At 47.1% G+C, this 27,066-nt stretch overlaps 1 protein-coding gene across 9 annotated transcripts in view; it reads left to right on the top strand.

Annotated features, from left to right (window-relative positions):
• Positions 1-27,066, top strand: part of LOC132352311 (uncharacterized) — a 269,512-nt gene that overhangs the window by 206,680 nt on the left and 35,766 nt on the right. For 3 of the 9 annotated variants that reach the window (XR_009498659.1, XR_009498660.1, XR_009498662.1), the window contains 2 exons: positions 21,563-21,683; positions 23,032-23,162. The exons of 3 other annotated variants lie outside the window; for them this stretch is intronic. The gene's annotated coding sequence lies outside the window, so the exon portion shown is untranslated. Of the gene's footprint in view, positions 1-21,562; positions 21,684-23,031; positions 23,163-24,253; positions 24,486-24,994; positions 25,110-27,066 lie in introns of those variants that run through there. 3 more of the 9 variants (XR_009498661.1, XR_009498664.1, XR_009498663.1) reach the window with 3 other exon arrangements.

The following is a 27,066-nucleotide window of genomic DNA, read 5'->3' as shown; positions in this document are numbered from 1 at the left end:
GAAGCCTCAAACTTTTTTTAAAAATTAGGAAACGTGTTATAATTACATGGTGGAAGCATAGTGTGCTTGGAGCCAAATGTTGATTAATGTTAGTTTTAGGATAAACAGAGGGAGAGAAAGACAGGAAAAGCCAGTGGACTCCAGAGTTAAAAATATTCTCGAGTTGAGACTCAGTATCTATGGGTATACAACCGGATAATTACTTCTGAAGAGTGATTACCTGTGCTTATGTAATTAACCTTGAGTTTCCTCTGGATGCTGGAGCTTCTCTCCTGGGAGGTACCAATCACTGTGGTTCACAGAACACCGAACTCAATCCAGAAATGCCTGCACGCTAAGGAACTCCGTGCAGCTCATTCAGAACAAGTGTCTTATCTTTTCTTTGTGGAATACAGGAGGGATATTGTTCACTGGAGACTAAATCCGCTGGGCAGGTAATAAGACATTGGACAGCATTGTAGATATTTGTCTTGCAGAGAGTGATGTGATCTGGTAAGGAGACACAGAGAAACTTGAAGCTTATTTTAATTAAGGCCCCTTGAAGAGCCTATCCATCCTGGAGTCCTTCTCTGTTTCACTTGGGAAAGCCTAGAAAAGAAAATGGTAAGCAGCCCTTCAGCATTCTGGCACCTATTCACACAAGCTGTATCCAAAATAAAGAGAAAATGAGAGACCCAGGGAGGCAGAAGGATCTTGAAGTCTGTAAATGTGGAATGAAATCGAATCCTTTAAACTAAACTGGGTTGAAATTAAATGGAAGTAGGGGGTGGGGATGAGGGGAGAGGATCGTGCTCACTTCTCTTTTAGAGATCCGCTGAGACTCGAAGGTACTAGAATCCATCACAGCTAAGTGGTGTAGTTCATTTTCTAGAGCATATATTGTTGGTTGCTCACCAACGGCTGTTCTCCCTTTCATCCTTATTAACAGAACCCTGGTTTTATTTGGATGAGCCGCTGTCCCTCCCCCCACCATATGTCCCAGTAAGACAATCATGGTCATCCCATGATTGGTTTAGGCAAGAGCACGTGGTACCATTTTGCCCAGTGAGATGTGAAGGAATGTTTGCTGGGGGATGGGGGCACCTGGCAAAGATGTGTGTTTTGGTGTTTTTTTTGCTTATAAAAGGAGACCACCAGGAAGAGGTGGTCGCCTTCAGTTTCTGCTGGATGCTGGTGTTTGCATGTGGTGCCCAAGCCCTCCACCTTGCTTCCATGAGATCAGCGAGCCTGAATACCAGCCAACCAGTTGAGGAGGGCAGTGCCGAAAGACGGAAGGAACTTTGCTCGTGAATGACATTAAGGAGCCCATGAATCGACTAACCTTGGAGCTGCCTTACCTTGGCACTTCTTACCATGTGACTAATCCCCCAGTTGTTTATGGCAGTTGATTCAGGGTTCTGTTGCCAGCAGTTGAAAACATCCTAACTGATACAGTACTTTCTTAGGAGAATTATATGTTTTATAACAAATCCATTTCTTTACCAGTACAAGGAGCCTCAAATCCTTAGGAGGGGGTCTTCTGAACCCCACTGGACAATGCTCAAGATTAGTAATAACTATAATAAGAAGTTGTACTTGTTTAGGATATATATTTTCTGAAGTACTTTTACATTGATCTTCACCTGCAAGGCAGGTGAAATGACTATTATTCCTATTTTCACGATGAGAAAATAAACCCAAGGAGGTAGAATAATTTACCTGACACATCTAGTGACATGTTGATTACAGAGCTAGGATTAAAAAAACCTAAGTCTGGCAAAGAGAAATGTTTTGACAGTGAGAAAGTAAATGTAGGAAAGGATTCAAAAGCATGGACCTTGGAAGCTGCCAGCAGTGGGTTTAAATTCCCACCCTACTTCTTGTTAGACAAGTGACTTAAATCTCTCTGATCTTTAGCTCCCTCATCTGTAGAATGATCATGATAAAACCCATATCACCAGGTCATTTCAAGAAATTAAGGAGAAAATATCTTTAAAGTACTGAATCCAGTGCTTGGTATAGTACAGATTTCCCTCTCCTAAAAACTGTCCATAAACCCTTATTGAAAGAAATTGTTGTCACTCCATCCTTGCCGCTTTTAAAAGATGAAATGGGCAACCGTGAGTCCCAACTAAGGCAAAGACTAGATAGAACTAATTATTTCTAAAAATCCTTCAAGATGTAAAGAGTCTATGGTAAGAAAAAAAGAAACACATGCAAGAAAGAATTAAAATTGAAAGTGTTTCTGGCCCATTGGTGATAGCAAATGATATAAAACAGGATACCACATGATGCAGACAGGGCTGGAAAATTTATGTGGGAATGAAAATAAGACCGCGAAAACAGGCCAGGAAGGAGCTGACAATGTACAAGTATGGAAGAAAAAGAGCCAGTGGCCTTAGTGGTATGCCAGCTAAACCTTAAATCAGTTGTGTTTTGCTCTTATTAAGGAAAAGGCAGTCGTAGCCTTGGAATTCACAAACAAGTGCCTGGCAGGAGGGAACTTTGAACAGATCCTCCCACCTTGACCGACCTCTGTCAGGCCTCTCTTAGAATTCTTTCTGGCCTCACCTCTTAAGTAAGATGAAGTGATGGAGAGGGGTTTGAAGAAAATCCAGAGAAGGCAAATGAAAATGATTAAACGGCTGGAAGGCGGGACTGTATCCTCTGCACCTGGTCAGGGGTCTGCACATACGAGATGTTCAGGTAACCGTTTCTCGATATCGTGATATAAGTTTTAAATGCCTTCTGGAAATACAGGTGGAACATTTAAAAAAAAAAAAAAACTTTGTGGCAGTAATTATTACAGAACCTGGAATACAAATCTTCTCTTAGGAACTTTTTAGTGACTATTGTAGAAAAACTGTAAAGTTTATTCCCTTGTATTTAAGCCTTCAGAGAAATGGGGCCAAATAAAAGGAAATCAATATCAGAAAGCACACAGGTAGGTCACTGGGCCCTGGGTCTATGTCCTCGCTCTGTCATTTACTGACTGTAAATTTGGGCCAGTTCATTCGCCTCTCTGAGTCTCAGTTTCCTTATCTGTAAATTGGGGGTGATATTAGCACTCATCTTATTGGTCGTAAGGGTTAAATGCAGTAACGCCTCTTGGTATTTAGACAGTGCTTAGGACACGGGAAACGATTCAAAAGCATGGATATTGGTGCTTGGGAATAAGTCAATCCACGTTAGCTGTTATTATTGAGTAGGGAGAGAGTATCAGTTTGCTCACATGAAGAAGTGTCTTGGAAATTCCTTAGTCTTGGACGCTTCTGTTCATTGACTCAAGTCCCTGCATTGCATTCGTGTTAGTCTCCTGCCCAACTTAACTTGGACCCCCTCCCACCTAACAGCCCCATCTGAAGGGGGAGGCGGGGTGGCCGCTGTTATAACATGTGCCCAACCCTGTCCTAATCAGAGCGGAAGAGGGTACCCTTGACCCATGAGGTGGCCAGAACCGATTCACTCCCTCCCCTTACTCTCTCTTTGAGGACTTTTAACTAAGAGATTCAAGGGACCAGGACTCAGTTGATGGTGGTCTCCAAGGTTGGAAGGTCATCTAGATTTGGTGGCTGAGCCCTCTGTTTCGGGACTGGCCGTGTGGGCCATGGTGAGTGGTCAGTGGGCACAGAAACTGGTCGCAGAGAGGGGACAATCAGTGGGAGATGAGAGACGACGTGGCCTCAGAGAAGCAGAGAGTTCCCTGCCCGACGGCCTCCCAGTTTGCCCGCGGCTGGCTGGCTGCACTTCGTGAGGATTTTCTATAATAAACCTCCTGGTGATTTGAGCTGCTTAGTTCCTTGAAACCAAATGACCTTGCCCTGGACACCAGCCCACTGTCTCCTCCGTCTGGTGTGAGAAGCCACTCAGGAAACGTGGATGACCATGACGGCAATGGTGATGACAAAGAGAGCAGGGGGACTGTGGACGATCCGTGTTGGCACCTGAGTTCTGCGGTGCGGCTGTGCTCTCTGCACTGTGTACCACTGCCCTGTCCTAGCCCTCGACCGAGACCAGACACACGCAGTAAGACCCTTGTTTCCTTGGGCGACAGGTACCATTTCAGCTCCTGTGTCAGGCCACCCCTTTCTCTCCTGTTCTTCTTTGTTTAATGTCTGAGACTCAGACCCTTGGGTACCTGACATCTATTGCTCAGCTGAACACTGGCTCCTTGAGTTTAATCATTTTTGAGTCATGAGGTCTCCTAATTAGCATAATTAAACTACATTTTACATTTAAAAGCGTGGAATTGCATCTTTATGGGAGATTAGGTTCTAAAGTCAGTCTGTGAGGCAAAGACCAACTACACTCAAAATTACTATGGAGGGACTTCCCTGGCGGTCCAGTGGTTAAGACTCAGTGCTTCCACTGCAGGGGGCGCGGGTTCGATCCCTGGTGGGGGAACTAAGACCCTGCATGCCTCACGGCGCTGCCAAAGAAAGAAAGAAAGATTACTATGGAAAGCACCTTATGTCATCCTAAAGTATTGATAGATGGTGGCATATGGGGTTTGCTGTACAGGAATAGCCATGCACACTAGGTACTATAATACATTCAGTAATGTAGACTGTATGATAAAGGGTTTTATACAAAATCAGTTTCCTGTTTCCTCCTTCCCTGCCTCTGCCTCTCTCTTTGCTGAGCACAGGCAGCTTGATGCACATAAGTTAGTGAACTAGCTGCCTTTCCCGCCTCAGGGCTTCCAGCGGGTTGGGGAAGGGGGGCGGAGAAGGCAGTGCCATCTCCGGGCTGTGCAGCGAAGGGTTCCCTCAGGGCCCTCCCGCTTCCCACACTCACGCAGACACTTCTGCAGCCCTGCAGGCAAATATACTCATCTGAGATCTAATCAGGAGACTAAAAGGAAAAATGAGGAACTGGGAAAGATGCTGAAATCGTCAATTATCCACCTGGGATGCCTACTCTTGGCTTGCCCGGTAAAGACAGATTATGATAAGGAGAGAGAGAGAGAGAGAGGAAGGGCAATTTGGGGCTCTCACCCCTGGGATCATTCTACCTGCAGCCCTGAGTGCTGAAGGTCGGGTGTTAAACAGGCAGCTAGAGCCTTGGGTTTCTCCACGCTCCGCTGAGTTTTGTATCGAAAACGGGCAATCCCTCTGAAACCCTCAGGTCCTCTTCCAGTATCAGTAATGACATCCCCAGGAGTGAGAATACTCTTGTTCCCACGGAGAGCAGGATGTCTGACGGTCCGCGTGTGCCTGTGAGTTTTGCGTTGGGCATGGCTGACTTATTAAATAAAAATCACCTAGTGTGATTTCCCATATGTCTGACGAAATACTGTAAAAATGAAAAGCAGATCTTTGCCATGCGCTCTTGAGCAAATACATATGCTGTCACATCTCAGAGTTATTTCTCCTTATTTTCAGCGTGCCCAGTGCCACCATCTAGATGCACAAGTAAAAATGGCAAATAATTTCTCAATTATCTGAACATTTAAATTTTATTTGGAGCAGGTGGCGTGTTTTGGATAATAAAATAATAAAAATAATAAAATTTATTTTATAATTTATAAAATGTATTTTATTTTATTTTTAATTTTTTATTTATTTTTGGCTGCATTGGGTCTTCATTGCTGACCACGGGGTTTTCTCTGGTTCTGGTGAGCGGGGGCCACTCTTCATCGTGTTGCGCTGGCCCCTCCTCACAGTGGCTTCTCTTGTTGCCGAGCACGGGATCTAGGCACACAGGCTTCAGTAGTTGTGGCGCACGGGCTCAGTAGTTGTGGCTCACGGGCTCTAGAGTGCAGGCTCAGTAGTTGTGGCACGTGGGCTCAGTAGTTGTGGTTCGCGGGCTCTAGTGCGCAGGCTCAGTAGTTGTGGCGCATGGGCTTAGTTGCTCCGCAGCATGTGGGATCTTCCCGGACCAGGGCTCGAACCTGTGTCCCCTGCATTGGCAGGTGGACTCCCATCCACTGCACTACCAGGGAAGTCCTAAAATGTAGTTTAATATATTTTATTAATTTATTTTAAAGATATTTTAATATAATACAATTGAATCACAAAATTACAAGTAATAAAATAATATAATAAAAAATTCAGGAGAAAATGGGCCAAACATGTATGTATCTCCTAGGAGCTGAAACCTTGATTCAGGGACTTGGAGATGCCATCTGAGTCCTACTCAGGCTCTGTCATGCCCCGTGTCACTGGATTAACCCCAGTTCTTCTCAGTGACTCAATTTCCTGACCCTCCATGGAGAAGAATAAGCCTGCCTAGGTCACATCATCTTGACCCGGGATGATTAGAGGAGTGAGAGGAATAAATGCTTAAGAGCAATCAGAGTTCAGAAGGAAGGTATTACATGTGTGTGATTTCACGCATCTTTTGAAGCTTGACAATTGGCGTATTTGTCACTTTTAAGGGAATTGCAGAAAAATAGTTCTGAAGCTGTTGCCCCTGTTAACTCTGAGCTTGGGGTCCAGGATGGGGGTGCTGGCGGTCAGGGATGGAGGGAGAGCCTCCTCTATCCTGGCGAAGTGGGTGTGAGTGGGAGACTGGGGCCATACAGCTTTGCTGGCCCCTCAAGGGGCGTCGGGAGCTGGTCTCTGCACCCAAGTGTGTACGGCTGTCGCTGATTGTCGGCTGCCCAGGTCTCCTAGCAGCTTTTCAACACGCTGGCTTCCTGTGTGGCCTGGCAGTGTCCCTGGACAGGCCAGACTCTCGGCATCCCCTGGGACCATGCGGCTCTGTGTCACAAAGAAGAGGTCACTCCACGCTGCCAATGTCACACAGTTAGATCAGCCCAGCATCCAGGAGGACAGTCACCCCGAGTCAGCCCTGGTGCCACCCTGACTTGTCAAGCACCCTCCTCCACGGAGAAAGAAAAAGGCAATTCACAACGTAGGTAGAGCCTGGCTTTGGTTCTTGGTTCATTGGCTCTTGTACGACTCACACCAGGGTCTGCAGAGAAGTGATGGAGCATTCAAACCACCGAACTGCTTTTGTCGTCAGCAGGACAATCAGATCAGCCCACGCTTTCAACCAAGCCGCTCCCCTTCCCCTGCTGCGGGAATCCTGGGGTTTTTGATGAGGAAGGGGCCTTAACCATTAACCAGTACTCATTCCTCACGCTCTCATTTCTGAGATAAGACATTACTCAGGCTGATGGCTTGACTAAATCTTGACAACCCCTGCCTCTGTCCAGTGGAGGAATAACTGAGGATTCTGGACTCTCGGCTCGGGGACCTGCAGCTGGGGCCCTCAGTCCTCTTCAGAGCAGAAGCCCTGAGCTTTGCTCCCCAAAGGCCAGGTTCAATCTCTATCCAGCTGCCTCTTTCTCTCACTCACCAGGCCAGCCCTGCCTCTGGGGACCTGAGGACCTGTAAATTAGTCTGCTCAAACTGCCACAACAGAGTACCAGAGACGGCGTGATTTAAACAACAGCAATACACGTGCTCACAATTCTGGAGACTGGAGGTCCAAGATCAAGGTGCTAGCAGGTTTGGGTTCTTCTGAGGCCCCTCCCCCTGGCACACAGATGGCTGTCTTCTCCCTGTGTCTTCACACGGTCTTCCCTCTGTGTGTGCCCAAGTCTGGGGTTTCCGTGACTTAATCATCTCCTCTCACAAGGACACCAGTCCGATTGGATTAAGGCCCATGCGAATGGGCTCATTTTAACTGCATCAGCACTTGGAAGACCCTATCTCCAAATACAGTCACATAACCCACATCCTGGGGGTTAGGGCTTCAACATGTGAATTTTGAGGGGGACACAGCGCGGTCCACCACAGTCTGCTTCCATTCCAGCCGTCTGAAGCCCACTCCCACCTTCCCCTGAGACACTGGGCTTCCATACCCCCAGGAAATCGTTGATCACACTGGAAAGGTGGAGAAGGAGCCTCTCTGGTGGGCGAAGGCAGCAGTGTCCCCGCCAGAGGGTCTCCCCACCCAAGCTTCCTTTCTCTCTGCTCCTCTTGAAGGGCGCTCCAGTCAGGAAGGGGGTTCATCTCACTGGTTTCCAGCAATGCAAACGGAATCCCCAAACCCCCCACTGCTGTCCCCCTTCTCTTGTGGAGGAACCCACACGCGTGAATGTTAAAAGCAGCGAATCCTGCTGCCCTTCAGGTGGGCAGCTCCTGGCCGCCGGTGCAGCAGGTCCTTGGTTTGGCTCCTGTCAGGCAACTGCTCCCCTCATGTGGTAGCTGTAGTCACTACCATTTGTCGAGGGCCTGGCATGTGCCAGATCACCTTGGTGCTGAGGACTTAATGTGAATACTTCATAGAGCCCCACGGTCATCCGGTGAGGTCGCTGTCATCACTCCCGTGTTCCAGGTGGGGAAGTGAAGATTCTAGATGTGAAGGGGACAACGCTGGGAAACAGAGGAATCCGTATGGGAACCCAGGTGACGTCAAGACTTGACTTCTAACCTTGACACGACACTGCCTCCTAGCTAACCCCTTCTGCTCCTCTCTTAAAATCCTGTGTGTTTCTATGGAACTTTCTCTCACCTCCTGGAATGGTTCTCAGGTTCCCACCTCAGAATTACCCTTTCAGCATCATCTCTAGAAGACAGAGCTCAGACGGCACAGTGTAAAGGAAAGGACTTGGGAGTCAGGGTTGGGTTCAAATACTGGCCATGCCATTTACTAGCCATGTGACCCTGGGGGAGTTACTTAACTTCAGTAAGCTTCTGTTTGCTTATTTATAAAAGGAGATAACCTTTATCTTACATGGATGAAATTGGATTCGGGATGCCAAGCCACGTGCCCATGGTCTAGCCCGCAGAAGGCACTGTGAGAAGGTAGTTCTGCATTAAAAGAGACTCAGGAAACAGGAAAATTAAATGCATTTGGAAGCCTTGATTGAATCTTGGATTAAAATTTTAAAATAATAATTTAATTACATTAAATTAATAATATATTAATAATAATATGCATTTGTATATATGTATATATATACATATACACATATGTATACAAAGTGCACATTCAAATCCCTCCGATCGTCCCAATAATGTGTGTGTATGTATATATACACAAATATATTTTATGTTTATATATACATATATTTGTGGCACTATATATTATAATATATTAATATATATTAATGTGACATTAATTATATGTATGTGGGGAATTTGAATATGGACTTTATATTAGCTAAGAGTATGGTATTAATGCCACACTTCCGGAGAGTGACCATGGTATTGTGACTACGGAAGAAGATGCCCTTGCTCCTAGGAGACACACGCTCCTATTTAGGGACATATTTAGGGATGAAGTCTCCCAATGTCTGCGACAAACTCTCAGATGGTTCAGCCAACAAACGAATACACTCCCGTGTTCTTAGGTGTACGCGTGCACCAATGCACATTGAGAAAGAAAAAGCAGATGCGACAAAAAGAGTGTATACGTCGTACTATTATTGCAACTTTTCCGTAGGTTTGAAATTTTTCCAGGTAAAAAAATTGTGGGGAGAGGGGGCTTCATGCAGAGGGTGGGGTGCAAGCCAGTGGAGCAGCACAGTGGAGCGTGGAGGCTCACGGTGATTCTTCCCCTGTGTCACAAGCCATGACTCGGCCTCTGTCCGGCCGGTGGAAACTGCCCCTTCTGACGAAGGGTTCAGCCCTCCTGCTTCCCCACAGGACCTGGCTGGTGGTGCACAGCCCACTTGCCCACCCAGCTGTGTCCCCGCCCACCAAGCATTTTAGAGATTAGGGCTGCCAGATTTAGGAGAAAAAAAAATACAGCACGCCCAGTTAAATTAGAATTTAAACAATGAATAATTGTTTTAGCGTATGTTTCTCAAAGAGTGCATGGAACGTAACGTGTACTAAAAAAAAAAAATTGTTGTGAATCTGAAATTGCAACTTAACTGGACGTTCTGTATTTTATCTAGCAGCGCTACCCACACCCCTGCCCCCAGCCCCCCACCTCACTCTCACCCCCGCAGCCAGAGGTCATGGGCACCTCTGAAGACTGTCTTAAGAAGACAGAAGAAAGGGTTGTCGGTCCCCAGGCAAGGTTTGCAAATCGCTGCAGCGACCTTGGGCCCTCTGCTCCGTGACTCAGTCAAGCACGCGAGAGGGCAGCTGGTTGAATGGGGACAAACCCATGGGCTGTAGGGAGGGAGGGGACAGCTCCCAAGTCCTCCTGGGGCATCTGGGCGGACCCTCGCCCTGGCCACGCCCACTTAGCTGTGCTGATGCCGGTGTCCCTTCCTCCGTCCCTCCCGCCACGCAGCGTCACGCACAGCCCAGCGGCCTCACCGCTTCCAGGCTGGGTGCGTTTGGGCAATAAATGAGCTAACCGGTCTCCGTCTCCTCATCTGTAAGATACAGATAATAATAGCCCCTCCCTCACGGCCTGGTTATGAGGATGAATGGAGCTAATATTTGCAAAGCACTCTGGACACTGCCTGACCAGTGGTAAGCCCTATATTAAGTGTTTGTTAAATAAATAATCCACTCGTGGAGGAAGGCTAGGATCTCTGCCGAGCCCCCAGGGCACAGCCCAGACCTGCAGGGGGCTGTGCCCTGGAGGGAATTCGATGGCAGTGTGCTCAGCCCTCCAGGCTCCTTCCTCTCTGGGCACTTGCAGGTGTGAAATCAGGAAGGAGATGTGGGGACCGAGGGGCTGGCGTCCTGGAGGAGCGACTGTGCCTCCCGACCCCGCTCTTCACGGCCCAGGGACTTGGAACTGGGGAAAATGCAGCTCAGTTTTGGAAACAAACCTCATGAACCTACCCATCGCCAGGGGCTGGCCTGAGCCTTGGGTGCCCGCGTGGGTGGGACTCTAGGGGCCAGGGGATGGGGGGCTACAGGCATTCACGCTAACAGTCCTCTGGAGGGAAGGATGCTTAAGGAAAGAGCCACTTTCTTCAGGTACAGTGAGAAGTGCCTCACTTTCCTCTCCCTGACAGGACCGCAGGGCTCTCCCCTCACGGTTTTACTCTTGTTCTAGCTCTTGCTTCGGGGGAGAAGGCCCGTTGACCTTTCCTGGGCTCCTGCTTTTCCTCTTCCTCACCCCTGCTCTACTGCATTGTCACCTTCCTCTCAGCATTGTAGAGCCTGTCCCGTGCAAACGCTGGGACGCCTAGCTGACGTCTGCACTCGGAGCGGGAAGTGAAGGACTGAAGTGGCCAGCTGCGCAAGTCTGGGCACACGTGCCCCTCCGCTGACAGATGCAGATACGTGAAATGTCTTCTTTTTTCTTTCTATTAATTATCAGAGTAATTACGTAATTTCAACACTCCCGTTCACGCTGGGTGTCCAGAAATGGCACTCCACTCGGACTTGCATTAAAGGATAACATTTGATGCAGATGTTTTGATGCACCAGAAAGGTCTGGTCAACTATAAAGATCGTTTTTTAAAAGTGAGTAATGTGTGTTCCACTCCTCCCCTTCCAGGACCTCCTCCATCCCTTGGAGTGGTGGCAGGTGTCTGCATTTCAAGGGTGGTGAATGGGATGGGGGAGCTTTTGGAAGGGGTGAGGTTATCTGCCTCCCTATTCATTTAAAAAACTAATAGCTGAAATTTTTTAAACATGACAAAATATTCTCTCATCAAAATAGTTGTATCAAAGCTGCAATGTCAAATATAATGCCTCCTGCTTTGCTGATTGTAGGTTCTCAGTCTCTACGTGGTATTATGGTTGTTAGTTTAACCTGAAATTTAAATTTAGTAAGGCTTCCAAAGGGAAGGTAACCAAATGGAGATTTCTCTGGCATTATGGATATATGCATATATGTGGGTTCCTTCTTTCCTTCCTTCCTCCCTCTCTCCCTCCCTCCCTGTTTCCCTCCCTCCCTCCCTCCCTTCCTTCCTGCTCTCTTTCCTCCTCCAATTACAAATGTTGAATGTCATTAGGGGTTGGCCTCTTAGCCATTTACAGCAATGTATTATGTTCATCCTAATGAACCAGACACAGTCTTATATACATTTTAAATACTGAAACATTTGGTTTAGTAATGATAATTTAAAGTTTTGCTTGGCCAGATTCAGCACAAAGAATATCTTCTTTCATAGACACATTCAATGCCTATGTCTCTAGGCGTTGGCCAGTCTACTGCATAGAGAGAAAATGTGCTGAGATAGATTGCCATATGGTACAGGGCACATCAGAATATCAGAGTTCCTCTTTCTGGAATATGTTTTGACTGAAGCTTAATTCACCCTCTAAACGAATCTAAAATAGATTCTTTACCTATCACATTTATTTGGCAACACTCTGAACTTTAACGTAAACCTGAGCAACGGAGACACAGCTAAATCTGGCAGCATATTAATGTCACCGATCACACATTTTATTTATAGAATTTACCCTCTCCCCAGTTTTCAGTTAGAAGCCCATAGACAGTAATTAAGCCATTATAAAAACACAATAGGATATAACATAATAGAACCATCCTGCTGTCAAGGCACACAGAGCAGGGAAATCAGGGTAACACAAAGAAACACAATGCATCCAATTTAGCCCTGCTGCGGAAATGTCACAAACCAGTGCCCTCCAAAGGATAGGAGGGGGAAAACGTTATTTCCACAGACAACTGGGGATTGACTCTTAATTTTCAGAAAATAGCAAACCAACCAGCAGACTAATCAAGCCACCAAAAAACCCAACCAATCAAGCAAAGAGCAATTGTCCACAGCAGAGTAAAGAATAGAAGCCGCCATCTTTGTACTCAAGGAGTTTACAATCCTTTGAGGAGTAAAGGCTTAAAATAAAAATCAGTGTGACGGTGGTTCAAGATATATCACGAGAAAGATGGGATTAAGCAAATAATATAGAAAGCACATTATATAAATCTAAAAGAAGGCCAGGTCACTATGCCCCAGAAATACTGAGGAAGCCTTTACTTGAGGAGGTAGGGCTTGAACTGGGCCTAAAATGATGCAGAAAGTTTGGATAGCAAGAGGGGAGAAAGGAAATTGTATGAAAAAAGAAATATATTGGAAAGCCAGACATTCAAGAAAATGTTTACTCCAAATTGGGTGCAGTAATTCACAAAATAAAATATCAGACAATGAAGCTGTGGATATATTATCTTCCCTTTAAGATGGAACAATGACAAAATGATAATGTGTAGCAAAAAATGTAGATACAATATACATGTGATCCAATCTGCAAAAGAAATTCATATGTAGCAGAGAAAAAAGACTGGAAGGAAATACATCAAAAGTTAATATTACTTGTTTTTAAAAATGGGAGATAAAAATATCGTGATTTTTATTTTTTCTTTGAACTTGTCTATGCTTTCCAAATCCTAATCTAAATAATAAAATCTCTACAATAAAGTAAAAACAAAGGAAGACAAAACAAATTTCAAAATATATTTTTAATGGCCTCCATATACAAATTTTACATTCTACCATTCAGTCATGCATAAGACTACTGGGCAGAGTGTGTTAAAAGGGCTATACGTATGGGACTGAATTGTGTTTCCCTCCAAATTCATATGTTGAAGCCCTAACCCCTAATATGACTGTATTTGGAGATGAGGCTTTTGAAGAGGTAATTAAGGTTAAATGAGGTCGTGAGGGTGGGATCCTAACCCAACAGGGCTAGTGTCCTTATAAGAAGAGGAAGAGACATCAGGGATGTGTGTGCACAGAGAAAAGCCATGTGAGGACACAGCGAAAAGGTGGCCATCTGCAAGCCAAGGAGAGAGACCTCAGGAGAAACCAAACCTGCCAACACCTTGGTCTTGGACTTCCAGCCTGCAGAATGATGAGGATAAAGTTCTATTGTTTCCACCACCCCATCTGTGGCATTTTGTTATGGCAGCCCTAGCGGACTAATATACTCTCTTTATGTAACTTACGTTACATGGATGATATAATTTGTCCACCTATATTTTTGCTATAGCGTTAACATAAAATAACTCATGACATTTATCCATTGGAATGAACCTTCCGTACCACCTGTGTCTCCCACTCTTGGTAATTTCTTTTGCTGAGCACACCAGAACACTGGCCCTGGATCAACACCTGCGGAAGCTACAGCCTATATAAGACACAGAGGATAGGACTCTGCCGTGCCAACGAACAGTAAAAAGTAATCCAGGTAGACAATGCAGGTAGAAGACCCATTTCCTTTCCATATGGCTCCACTCAGCTCTTCCTGCAGGATTGAAGGAACTGTTCCCTCAGCTTCTGGGCGTGCTGCTGGCTGACAGCCCTCCTTCTTCAGTCGTCTCTGGGAGCTCTGGGAACTCTGTCCTCTACGAAGGCAGCCTCTTCACCCAAGGACTGCCACCTTCTTGGGGACAGCCTCCCTCCAATGACTGGTCAATGGAGGCTGATAAAAGTCTGACCTCCTTGTCCCAACTGGGGACCTCTCTGATAGGCCAGCCCAGCTCCAGAGCTCTCCGTGCCATCAGCTGAGACCTGGACCGAGTCCACAGTCCAATTTTACTCTCTGGTCAATCCTGATTCCTTCCCTTCCCCCACAGGTATGAATCCAGAGACCTCGCCTTAATAATTTCTTGTTTGCTAATCTCTGCTGCAGAGCTTTTAGGGAACTGACCTGCAATATTTCCCAGTTTATCTGCTCCGTCTCTTCTTGCCCCAAACCCAGATGGCTTATCCATGTAATCTCAAGGCAATTACCTGCACATCAGGGATTATAGGTGTTCTCTTGTGTAGCACTCAGGTGGCATTTCGTGACTTCTGGTGAGCAGGGAGGTTTATTTTATCTCTGATTCGAATTCCTACGGAAACTGCTCCTGAGCCCTGGGGTTAAGTCGTGAAGGTTGTTCCCACTCTCTCTCTGCCTTTCTCACCAGGTAGTTTTGTCCTCATCCAGACTGAGGAGTTTGAAATCGGGAGTCTAAGTCTCCTTTGGTCCTAGACAGTTGCTCTATATTAGAATATTAAATGTCAAAGCTGGAAAGTACGTTAGAAATTACCTGACTCTAGGATGACCAAGGGGTTTTAATGCATGTTGTGACTTGGATTAATTTGTAGTGGCTGTTGGAGACCTGCCTTGGGGATTCTGAGGATGGCCGGGGTTCAGTGCGAAAGCGTGGTGATTGGTTACGTGTGTGGGGCAAGGGTGTGGGTTGCCACTTCATTGACATCCTTGATAATCCTCCTCTCTTCTTTCTCTGGAGATGAAACTGGCCCAAGGTGAAACCTACCCAAGTTTGTGTGGCTGGTTACAGGAGTTTGAACCATAGCCAGTATGTCCCAACAAACAGGGCCGACTCCTGCATCCCACAGATGCCGCGGTGTGCCCCTCTGGCTAACCTCCTCTGTTCCAGCCCCTGATCTACTCGAGCACATGAGTCTTGAGCCACATCCCAGTTCCCCCCTCTCTCTTGGCTGTCTTCTGTTGCCATATGTGAGCATGATTCTTCGGGCCAAATTCCTATGAGTAGTTTCTGTTTCCTCTGTGTTTCTCAGAGTTAAGTCCAACAAAGTTCTAGCACTTTGGGATGGGTAAACTTGGTAACAGATTAAGTCCTGCCTCTGATCTGTCTTCCCTCTCATTCATTCATTTATTCATTAAAAAACGTTTTAGGCACTCGACATTGGGAATATTAAAATTCCTACTGGAAGAGCCCACAAACACCTTTGAGCAGTGGCTTAAATGCGTAATAAGGCCCATCCTGCCTTGTAGTGGACAGTTTTCTCTTTTTCTTGGCCCTGCTAACTGCATCTTGTCCTTCATTAAGAAACTTATTCAGTCTTCTTCTTCTGCATGGTTCTCTTGGAGCTGTCAATCACACCACCAGCCCATGCCCTGGCTACACAGGTGGATATGAGACTAAAACCTGGCTGTGATAGTCCAGTAGTGGACCCCCAAAGATGGGGGAGTCCACTACTGGAGGGACCATCTTTTGAGGGGACCCCCCCCAAAGATGTTCTGTCCTCAGAACCTGCGAATATATTTTACAAATTCGTTGCCATTTACATGCAAATATGCTATTTAATATACATTACCATTACATGGCAAAAGGGTCTTTGCAGATGGAATTAGGCTTGTGGAGTTTATGACAGGGAGATTGTCCTGGATTTTCTAGGTGGACCCAATGTAATCACGTGGGCTCTTAAAAGTGGATGAGGAAAACAGAAGGGTCAGAGAATGTGATAATGAAAAAAAAAAAAAAAAGCAGGAGTGATTTGAAGCTTGAGAAAGACTTGACCCACCATTGCTGGTTTTGGAAATGGAAAAAGGGGCCATGGGCCAAGGAATGTGGGTGGCCTCTAGAAGCTGGGAATGGCCCACAGATGGGGAATGAAATAGGAAACAAGGGCTTCAGTCTTATAAACACAAAGAATGAACTCTGCCAGCAAACTGAATGAGCAAGGAAGTGGATTCTTCACCACCCTCCCCCCTCCCCCGAGCCTATAGAAAGGAACTTATCCTTCCAACACCTTGATTTTTGTCTGATGAGACCTCCACTGGACTTCTGACCTCCAGAACCATAAGATAATAAATGTAGTCTGTTTTAAGCCACTCAGTGTGGCAATAGGAAATGAAAACAATAGCCAAGTCTCTAGCCAGAGTGATGGGCTCAGAGATGGGCATGTGGTTCAAGCTCAGTTAATCAGAGTCCTTCCCCCTATTCTAAGAAAGAGAGGCCTTTTCTCTTGGTGGGAGCTGTAAGGATGTATGGCCCCAGACCTGCCAGGGGCCTGGCCCCTGCCAACTGGAGAAGCTGATAAGAACTGGGCCAACATATTGGCAAGAGCTGTGATGGGAGCCAGTGCAGGTCCTGACAAGGTTTCTCTCCAGCTGTGCTTGGGGCCAACTCCACCCCTGCCCTTTCCTGTCACATCATCCAATTAACTCCTTCTTTTGTCCAAATTCATTTCGGCTGGCTTTCTGCTACTGGTCACTGAAAGACTTGTGACTAATTCACGCTCCCTCCAAATACCAGTCCCTGGTCTTCCATACTTAAAATCACTTTTTGTGCTAACATAGCTTCTCCAGAAGGAAACTGATAAATGTATATGTTCCCTGGGAGACTTGGCACGTTAGCAGAAGTTATTTTATCAGATAACTCAGCTTCCATTGAGTGATGACAGAGCCCAAAGGAAATGGTTCACACAACTAGGGGGTTTTGATGGGAGATGGGGACCAGGAAAGATCTGGACTGTGGGGGACACAGACCAGGGAGGCATGGGAGGAAGTGATGTTGAGTGAATGAAAGAATGCAGGTGGGAGCAAACCATGTCAATCTTAGACGTGGCGTTAAAGGGGAGAAGGGCGATAACCCTTCTCAGATCGGCTTAGTGCCTCTCCACTCTCCCAACGGTTCAGTCATCCTTGACTCTCAGGACAGTCTTGATAATGTGTTCCAATCACGATTAACCCACGCAGCAGGTGGGTTAGAAGTGGACTCGTGCTCGAGACGGGAGGCAACATGCCCCGTTCCCCGAAGCCAGGGCCGCTGTACCGCCTTGGGATAACTTTGCCTGAGCAGGCGTGAGGACCACCAGGGTGGCTACTGAAGTCCTGGGAGTGGGCGGGGACAAAGTGCCCATAGCCTTCTGGAATGTCACAAGGTAGAGAAAGAAGAACTAGAGCAAAGCAACACAAAACAGTCTCTTCGTGCAGTTGGCTTATTGTTGGAGCTTGAAATTCTGCCAAGTGTTCATACTTCTTAGTTGTCAGCAGTTTAGTTTGAGACAATAGTGAAAACAGCCCTTTTGGTCTCTACCTAAACTTCAGCAGAGGAAAAACAGCTTCAGAACTTGAACTGGAATGGTCTCCTTACCTTAGTTGCCCCGACCCCGAGTTGCACTGCGCTAGCAAGGAATCTAGAACATGGGGCATGGAAACGCTGTGTTTACGAGACAAGGCTGGGGCTTACACGTTCTCTGAGTCAGAGCCTTGGGAGCCAGTGGTGATTTAGTGGGGACGTGGGAGGGAAGCGCTTTGCCAACTCGAAAGCCCCCTTCTTCGGCTGAGCATTGTAAGCAAACGTGAAAACTCAAGTCTTGCAGCTTTGGGAGTTTATTTTCTCTTGGAAAATGTCTGGATCCTTTTTCTCTGTAAGAAGGGAAAGAAAAGGCTAAGAGTAAAGATGACAGGTTTACTTGGGCATGAAATCACTGTTGGACAACTCATTTTTTTCTGAGTTAAGTGTCAAAAAATCTGTGATTTTCAGAGTAAGTTTCCGTGAAATTACACATGGGGTGGATAATTGAGAGCAAACTGCCTGGGCTGTGTGGTGGGGGTGGTGCTGCCCTTTCTGGGAATTTGGGTCTCTCCCAGTGTTAAGTTCCTGTGGCAACTTGTTTATTTCCAGCACCAGGGTCTGACCTGCACCTGCTCAAGTCTCCAGCTCCTCATTTCTGAGCAGTCATGAGGCCAGCTTCTAATTTGTTTGTGAGATCGGCAAGCATTTATTTTTATAGTGTCACTTGATCATTTTTTATGTGAATCTCAGGAAAACTTGGAAAGAATTTTACAATCTCTACACAGGCGTTTTCCATTCCTGTTTCTATGGGTTCTGACCCCTGGCTCTGGCATCTGCCTATCTTATGGCTGGTTTGGCATATAGCAGCAAACCACTGTCCTATCAGGAAGCCCAGAACAGGCTCTGAAATTTCAGGTCAGTGTAGACAATGGCTTCTTTCAAAAAGTCTTTACATAACGTGGCTTTCTTAATTAATGTACTGTGGACAGAGTTTTCTTAACTTTTATTTGTTCAGTGGTTTGTTTTTTTCTGTTTTTGTTTTTTTTTTCCGTGCAGGTGTTAGAACTTTGCACCGTCATTCATTGGCACTCATAACGTTACTTGACAGTCAGGGTGCACCAAATCCACCTTAAAAACCTGAGGGTGAATTATAACTAGTTACATAAGGAAAGGAGAGAATCTGGAAGGAGGCAGCAGCACAGAGAGAGAGAGAGAGACCTCCTTGGAGGTATTGGCTTAAGCTTTGCCGGCTTCAGCCTCTTGGTACCACGATCCCAAACCAGGACGTGGCCCTAGCCATCTCTGCACGGCCCAGAGATGCAGGGCAGCTTCTCTGTTCTGATGCCGCACAATCCCTTGCTTCAGGAAGCAAGAATTGGGTTCCCTCTGGGGCCCTAGGAAGGGCTAGTTTTATGCTCATGGTGTTCATACGTTCTGAAGTGCACACCAGAGGAAATTTCTTTCCTCCGATATCAGACATTGTGCGAAGAGGCGAAAGCTCCCCAGCGAACAACCTTTTCCCTAGCCTCTCCTGACTGAAGTGTAAATGACTTTTGAGAGCAGAATAAGCCAGTCGATGCATTCATTCTTTGAACTTCTCTGACTGGGAAGTGGTTCTGAGACTTTGAAAATCTTCAAAGATCTCAGCCCATGAAATCAATAGTTCATTTTTTCAGAGTTGAGGCAAGAATTCGCTCAGTGAGCGTAGTGTTGAGGACCTCGTGTGAGGGAAACAGCATTCCAGACACTAAAAAGGCTGTGGGCTCGGAAGAGCACAGGCTGTGCCCTAGAGGGGCTGTGTCAAGGACAAGGATGTACAGTCTATAGGATGCGTACAGAGAGCCACAGGGATCAGGGTGAGAACAGGCACATTGGGTTGGGAGTCGGGGAGGGAGGATGGGGAAGGGATAAGGGCTCTTTTCATGCAAGTATTTACCAAAACCAAAAGTTGGGAGGCAACTGAAATGATCTGAAATCTGTCCCGTCCTCGTGCATTTCTTGACTGATAATTTTGGTTTTTTGTTTTATTTTTAATTTATTTTATTGAAGTATAGTTGACTTACAATGTGTTAATTTCTGCTGTACAGCAAAGTGAGTCAGTTATACATATATATACATTCTTTTCATATTCTTTTCTGTTTTGGTCTATCCCAGGATATTGAATATAGTTCCCTGTGCTATACAGTAGGACCTTGTTGTTTATCCATTCTCTATATACCAGTTTGCATCTGCTAATTCCAAACTCCCATTCCATCCCTCCCCCACCTCATCCTCCCCCTTGGCAACCACAAGCCTGTTCTCTATGTCCGTGACTCTGTTTCTGTTTCATAGGTAAGTTTATTTGTTTGACTGATAATTTTGAAACAAAAACTGAGGACACATATTTAGTAAGCTCTTACTAAGTATCAGGTGTTATCCTATACATTTACATAAATTATCATGAATTATCTCATTTAGTCTTTATCATAGGCTCTATGAGATTTGCACAGTTCTCCAACATTTTTTTGGATGAGGAAAGGAAACCTCGGAGCGGTCAAGTGACTTGCCCAGGACCCCTCAGCTAGTTGGGGCAAGAATGGGATATAAATCCATGTCTATCCATTTAACTCCAGTGCCTTCTCCCTAAATCATCATCATCTTTTTTTTTTTTTTTTTTTTTTTTTGGTTTTGCATGTTTATTGCTGAAACCTGAAGAAGAATCTTATGGCCTTGGATTGTCCCGCAGAACTCAGGAAGATTTCTGTGCCTCTCGTGTTCAGAGTCATGACTCCTAGTAGCTGGGGTCTGGGCTTTACTGCCCAAACCAAAGGGTCAGGTTCTCAGGCTGGGGCCACATATGCCCACAGTCTTCTGCACCACGCCTGACCCCCACGCAGGCTCTACAAAGCCTTGGATGGATTTGCTAGCTCTGACAGGCTGTTTCCCTCCACCGGCCTCGTTGGCTCTTAAACTGCAAACAGGAAACAAAACTGCAAAAAAGAGGGAAAAGGTGCTTTCAAGAAAAGGAAAGCATCTTCCTTTAGGCCGTGGGGCTGCGGGAAGCTGAGTGATGACTGAGAGGTTTAGGAGAGGCTGCTACCTGGTGATGAGGAGCTATGAAAGCCAGCTCAGAACAGGTTGTACCCTGTGTGCCTGGGAAGAGTGGAAGCCAAAGCCACTCTCGGTCGAGGGTGTAGTGTGAGCTGTCAGCTTCCAGCAGGAGGCCAACCAAGCCTGCAGCACCCCGAGGGCAGGCAGTTGAATAAAACACACGCTTGATGAGAATATTCAGCTTCCAGATGTCGCTAAGCTAAGCTAAAGCCGCGGTTGCTAAGAGCAAATAAATCACTGCTTGCGACACTGGACCCCACAAACCTGATGCTCTCTTTCCTCACCCAAGGGTGAGAAGAGATACAGGATAAACCCACTTCTTGGCAGTTGGTCCCGGGAATATTATTTTACGTTTTGAAACTGCTGGAAAATCACTGATGAGGCAGTCCACCGCTTTGAGTAAGCAGGTAGTAAACCCTGAGATGATGGGGTGGGGAGGCCAGAGCCCACAGTGGGTCCAGTGTCCAGCGTGAATTCCCTTTGGCTCAGGGAAGGGTGGGTGTGGACTGGGACGGGCTTGGTGCGTTTCCTTCTGACTTCAGAGGCCAGCCATTGTTCTTTCATATTGTATGCTCAGGTGGCACATGATCTCTCAGACTTTGGACACCTGTTCTTTCTCAGAAGAAATGCTGGTCAAAAACAGCAACAGGCTTTGCAAACAGCACTCGCAGGTAGCAACCTAAGGATGTTCTGCTGTGTCGTGTCTGGACAACACTGCCATGCACCTTTGTATCTTAACAGTACATTTTCAAGAATCACAATCAGAGAAAATATTTGTTCCTATACTTGGGAAATTGAGAAAAAAAATGCAGCCATAATCCCACCCTCCCAATTTGCCAATTATTGTCATGTTTGCATACTAATCCCTAGTCTTTTGACTTAGGCATTTTCTTTACACCTGTGGTTCAAGCCCACAACCATCTGCTGAGCCCCTGCCACGTACTAGTTACAGCGGCTGCCAGAGAAGCTCTGGGAAGTTCTGGGAACGTTAATTTAACCACATGGTAAGCCATTTAAATGATTTTTTAGAATAAAAGCAAATGTCGTTATACTATGTAGTAGAATGAAAAAATAGGCAGGAATCTAAATTTAAGACAAGCTAGGACTTCAAAGATGGGCTATGCAGCTTCTGTATGAAGAATGGATGAAATGGATTAGCCCCAGGAACAGCACAGGCCCTGGCAGTTGGTTGATGAAGATCCCATGAGAGATGAAGAAAACTAAGTGAGGAGAGGACAGAGTGACGAGAGAGGTGCTTTTAACGAGGACTTGAGAGGGCCTGGTAACTGGTGCTTACAGGGGAAGAGGCAGAGGAAGGGGGTGATATTTTTGATTACTTTCCTTGGGCCATTTCCAGAAATCAGATTTGTACGGCTCTTAAGTCATCTAGCAGCGCTCCATCTACTGCAATTGCCAAATAATAATGCCAATAGCCATAACAGTATTGACTGACATTGATTGAGTTCTCTCTATATGCCTTACCTCATTTAATTTTTACACCCACCTATAAGGTAGGTTCTACTGTTAAACTTCTTTTGCAGATGAAAAAACTGAGGCTCAGAGCGTTTAGGCCGCTTGCCCAAGATTAAACAGCTTTTCATGTACCAACACCCAGTGGCTAAAACATCAGGAGGGCATCTTCTAAGAGGAGAGAACTTACATAAATAAATGTAAACAGCAACACCTGAGTTTTATGAGATTCCACTGCATATGAACCCCCTCTGCCTAGTCTGTTTTTTTGGATATTAGGAACATACCTCCCTTTAATGCCTCTTATAAAATTTTAACAACTTGTTAAGAAACCCTTTTAAAAGATATTCCATAAATTCCTGACCTCTTAAATAGATTGTCTGCACATCATTGAACCTTTTCTTGAAGCTTTGTTTGGCTATCAGGAGCACCAATATTGTCATTCTGAGAGGCTCTCGGGTGCTGAGGGGAATGGGGGTCTTTGGGTCCCGAGCAGCCTGGGCTGTTCTCCTTTTCTCCGGAGCCGGCCTCCCTCCGCCTCTGCAGGCAGCCTCCATCCCCGCCCCACGGCCTCTGGTCCCTGCTCCCAGGCCTGCCCGCTTCTCCACTGTTATCCTTCTCTCTCCTTTTCCCGTTTGCTTCTCAGCTTTCGCAGGGAGCTTGCTGCCTTTTAATGATGCAGAGAGCTACCGTGTGCTGAGTGCCCAACACCGTGAGGTCTCCACCCGGTCCTGTCGAATCCCTGCCGAATCCTCGGGGCATCTTAGTCTGTGTTTCCAGCAGGGATCACAGAGGCTCAGCCGTCAGGCCACGCCCACTGCTCTTGAGCGTGGAGCTGGGCTTCGAACCCGTGTCTGTCTCATTCCATTCCTGTTTCCTTAGGTGCAGGTGGTGCCCTCTGTAATAACTGGGCCTAGGAAAGGAGTCTGCCCCCGACCTTCCACACCACAAAGCAAGACCCTGCTTTAGTCTGCATTGCTTCCGCCTTCTGGCTGGTTTTCACTGGAGCAGCGGTAAGTTCAAGGGCTGCTTTTCCGGGAGGCACAGAGTCCTGCATGACAGTTGTAAAGAGCCCGGGTTCTAGAGACAGAGAGGGCTGAGGCTGGGCCCTTCATTTCCACCCACGGGCTTCCTGCCTTGGGAATAACACCAGTACCTAGCTGGCTGTGCTGGAGGGAGTCGATGCGGCCATAAACCACGCTGATAATGATGGTAGTAATAATAGCCCTAGCGGCAGCTGACACCTTCTGAGCGCTTACTCACATCAAGTGCTGCACACTGACCCTCTGCGGTGATTTTCACCTCTCACGGATGGAGGAAGCCAAGGCACAAAATGGTCAGGCAACTTGCCTGAGGTCACGCGTCTGGGAAGTGCTGTTGCTGCGGTATAAACCCTGGTGGTCTTGGTTTAGCGCCTGGGACGTTGCGCCTCCGGTTAATTGCCCGGCAGGGTGACCTGTTCCGTCTCCGTCTCCGTGCTACCCGCCCCTTCTCTGCTCTCTCCCCTCTCCCTCCCCCGCCTCCCTCCTGCGCTCAGCCCCTCTCCTCCAGTCGTCACAGGACCCCGGCCCCTAGGAGCCCGGCCTGCGGACCTGATGTTCTGGTCGGGGAAGACAGACAATAAACCAATAAATAAATACACAAGCTAACTTCAGATTGAAGGAATGCTATGAAGGGATGAAACAAGAGGATAGGATAGAGAGAGTCTGGGAAGTGAGGGTTACTTGTATAAGGTGGCCAAAGAAAGTCTTTCTGAGAAGGTGACAGTTAAGCTGAGGTGAGGAAAGAATATTCTAGAAAGAGGAAATGACAAGTGCAAAGGCCCTGAGGCAGAGGAGAGTTGGGGAGTTAGAGGTGCAGGACAAAGGCCAGTGTGGTTGGGTGTCCTGAGCATGGGGAGGGGAGGCAAGACGGAGTCAGAGAGGAGGGCGGGGAACACATCTCATAAGACCCACAGGGTTCCTCCCTCTCCCCTCAAACAATTTTTTTAAGTCAGTCAGCAAAAGATGATGGAAAATCCTTCCCTAGGATTTGTGGGTAAGTTCTGCTCTCCTCTCTGGACCAGTGGGCAGATGGTTTGTACCAGTTTTCCCTTCACCTGCAGGCCTTGATAAACCTCTCTTAAGTTGTGCTCTGTCCTGAGGACCATGGCGGGGAAGGAGGGCAATCTAGACTCACCCATATAAGCCTTAGATGGATTTCCTTGAGCCAGGCCTCCACACTGGGTGAAATCTGACCACAACCAGAGCTGGCATTTCAGAATCATGCAAAGGCACCCAGACTGTTCCAGTTAACGGTATATTCTGTCGAGACGGAGACCAAATCTTGCAGCATTGAAACACACATACACGCAAAGAGATGTCTGGGTTGTAAGATGCTATTGAAGTCAGGGGGGTGCGTGACAATGTGTGACGACTCCAGACAGCTCCTCCCGCCCCTGCAAAGTTGGTCCTCTTCTGTCCTGCTCGGAATGGGCACAGCCCAGGCTTCTATCATCGAGTGGCCCGAGGCCATCTGTGGCTATGTGGTCAGCACTGTGCCGGAGGCCCCTGGGCCCGCTGCGTGGTCCCAGGTCAGAAGTCGAGGCTGGGGTCTTCTCACGGAGCCGTGGGCCTCTTCTAGAGCACACCCAACTTTCCCAGACACTGCTCACTGACTTGGCCTGCCTACAAAGCCTGGGCTCAGCCCATCTCCAAAGATGAGAGAGACGGTCAGCTCGGGCATCTACCCAGTTTTGGTCAGGAGGAAACTATGCAAACTAGACCTATATGCAATCGAGAGACATACCCTGGAGGGACATTTAGAGGGGATTCTGTGATGATGATCCCAACTTCCCCAATCACAGGCATTTACAGTTTCCACCCGCCACTCACTGAAGTCAGTGGGTTTGCTGTTGGGTCCCAGATGTGGGCTGGCAGAGCTGGAGCCCCACGGAGCCCCACAGAGTCCCTGCGTCCTGTCGCCTCTGTCCAGCTCCACAACACCTGGTGCTCTGTTACCGCCACTCCCACAGCGAGTGTTGACGGAAGGCCTGGCTGCCTGAGAGATGCCACAGGGCAGACGGATGTGTCCAGCCATCAGGACTGGAGAGCGCTGTTCTGGAGTCGGAGTGATGGTGAACCATGAAACGCAGAGGCAGGAAAAAGAAGCAGCAGATTTGGGAACCCTGGCAGCTCCCACAGACCAGTTGACGGGCCGTGTGAGCCCAAAATGGAAAAAACGGTCACACGTTGTGGGCCTGGCCTGGACCCACATCAGGTGGTGAGTGTTGTCCATTCTGAACACGAAGGTCAGCGACTGAAGAATCAGCACGGCAGGGGGCTGCCTGCTCTGGCTTCTCGCTGTGCCCACCTGGGCGCGCAGAGTGTGAACCTGGAGAGACAGGGCCAGGGTAAGATGCTCCCTCTGCCCTCGCTCATGAGGGCTTATTTCAGGCACAGGTGCCATGATTGTTCGGGACAGAACAAGACATGCAAGGCCCCTGTGCCAGACCCAGATGTCGTGGGGTGGGGCTGGATTTCAGGCGTCCATGGGAAGCAGAGTTGTGTGGGCCCACAGCGGAACTGACGTGTGCGTTGGCTTCTGAAGAGCGAGCAAGTGTCTGCCAGATAAAAAGTGGGAGAAGGTATTCCAAGGAACAGAAAACAGCAAATGCAAAGGTGTGAGAGTAAGACTGGGTGTGTACCTGTGAGGTCTAGAGAATTCTTTCTTGTGGGGCAGGAACCCATTGTAGCACGTGCTCTTGGGAGATAGTATTTCCTAATCCCTGATGCCGTGCTGGATGTCGTTATGATGACGAATGTCCGCTCCCCTCTTCTGGTCTCTGTTTTTCAACTCCTCCCTATGTGGGGCTAACCTCTCACCCCAACCTATGCCCACAGGCTTGGCCCAGCCTGATCCTGAGCACCAAGCATTGACCTTTGTATCTTAGAGAGGAAGGGCCAAAACAAGGGATCTCTGGTTTAATTCTGGATTCTACTTGGTCTTTTCCCCACAGACAGACTCACAGATAGGCCCGTAGCCCAGGGTCCTGCCTAGTTTTAAATCTTTCCCCAAACATTTGCATCCTTTTCTGGAACTTTAGCTCAATGGCTGGGGACCTGCCACACACTGTAAGACTTCCCCGGTGCAGGCTGCCTCCAAATTGATCCATTATTGGCTAAGAGAGGTGACTTTTTTTACTATCCTCTGAAAAAAATCTTGCTTCTAATTATTTATGGTTTCCGGAATTGCTTCTCTGTCTATTGGCACTGAGGTTTTCTCTCATTTACAACTGTGTATACTCTACGCTCTAAATTATTAGTTCTCAGCCCAATCCTTTGTGTTCTCCAAATTATGTCAACGTTGGGGATAGTTCTCATTTGCTCATTTGTTCGTTCATTCAGTATATATTTCTTGAACATCTGCTATGTGCTAGGCACTAGGAATATAGTGGCAAGCAAGATAAAGTTTCTGCCATCATGAAGCTTAAGTTTTAGTGAAGGAAGATGGAAAATACTCAAAGAAATCACCAGGCAGGACTTCCCTGGTGGCGCAGGTTAAGAATCCACCTGCCAATGCAGGGGACACAGGTTCGATCCCTGGTCTGGGAAGATCCCACATGCCGTGGAGCAGCTAAGCCCATGTGCCACAACTACTGAGCCTGCACTCTAGAGCCCGCGAGCCACAACTACTGAGCCCATGTGCCACAGCTACTGAAGCCCGCGCACCTAGAGCCCGTGCTCCACAACAAGAGAAGCCACCACAATGAGAAGCCCGCGCACTGCAACAAAGAGTAGCCCCCGCTTGCCGCAACTAGAGAAAGCCCACGCACAGCAACGAAGACCAAACACAGCCAAAAAAATAAATAAATAAAATTAATTTAAAAAAAAGAAATCACCAGGCAAGATTTTTTTTTTAACATCTTTATTGGAGTAT

This window comes from Balaenoptera ricei, chromosome 18, assembly GCF_028023285.1.
Source record: "Balaenoptera ricei isolate mBalRic1 chromosome 18, mBalRic1.hap2, whole genome shotgun sequence".
NCBI lineage: Eukaryota > Metazoa > Chordata > Mammalia > Artiodactyla > Balaenopteridae > Balaenoptera > Balaenoptera ricei.
Note: the sequence above shows the minus strand (reverse complement) of the source record. Positions and strands in the feature narration are given on the sequence as shown.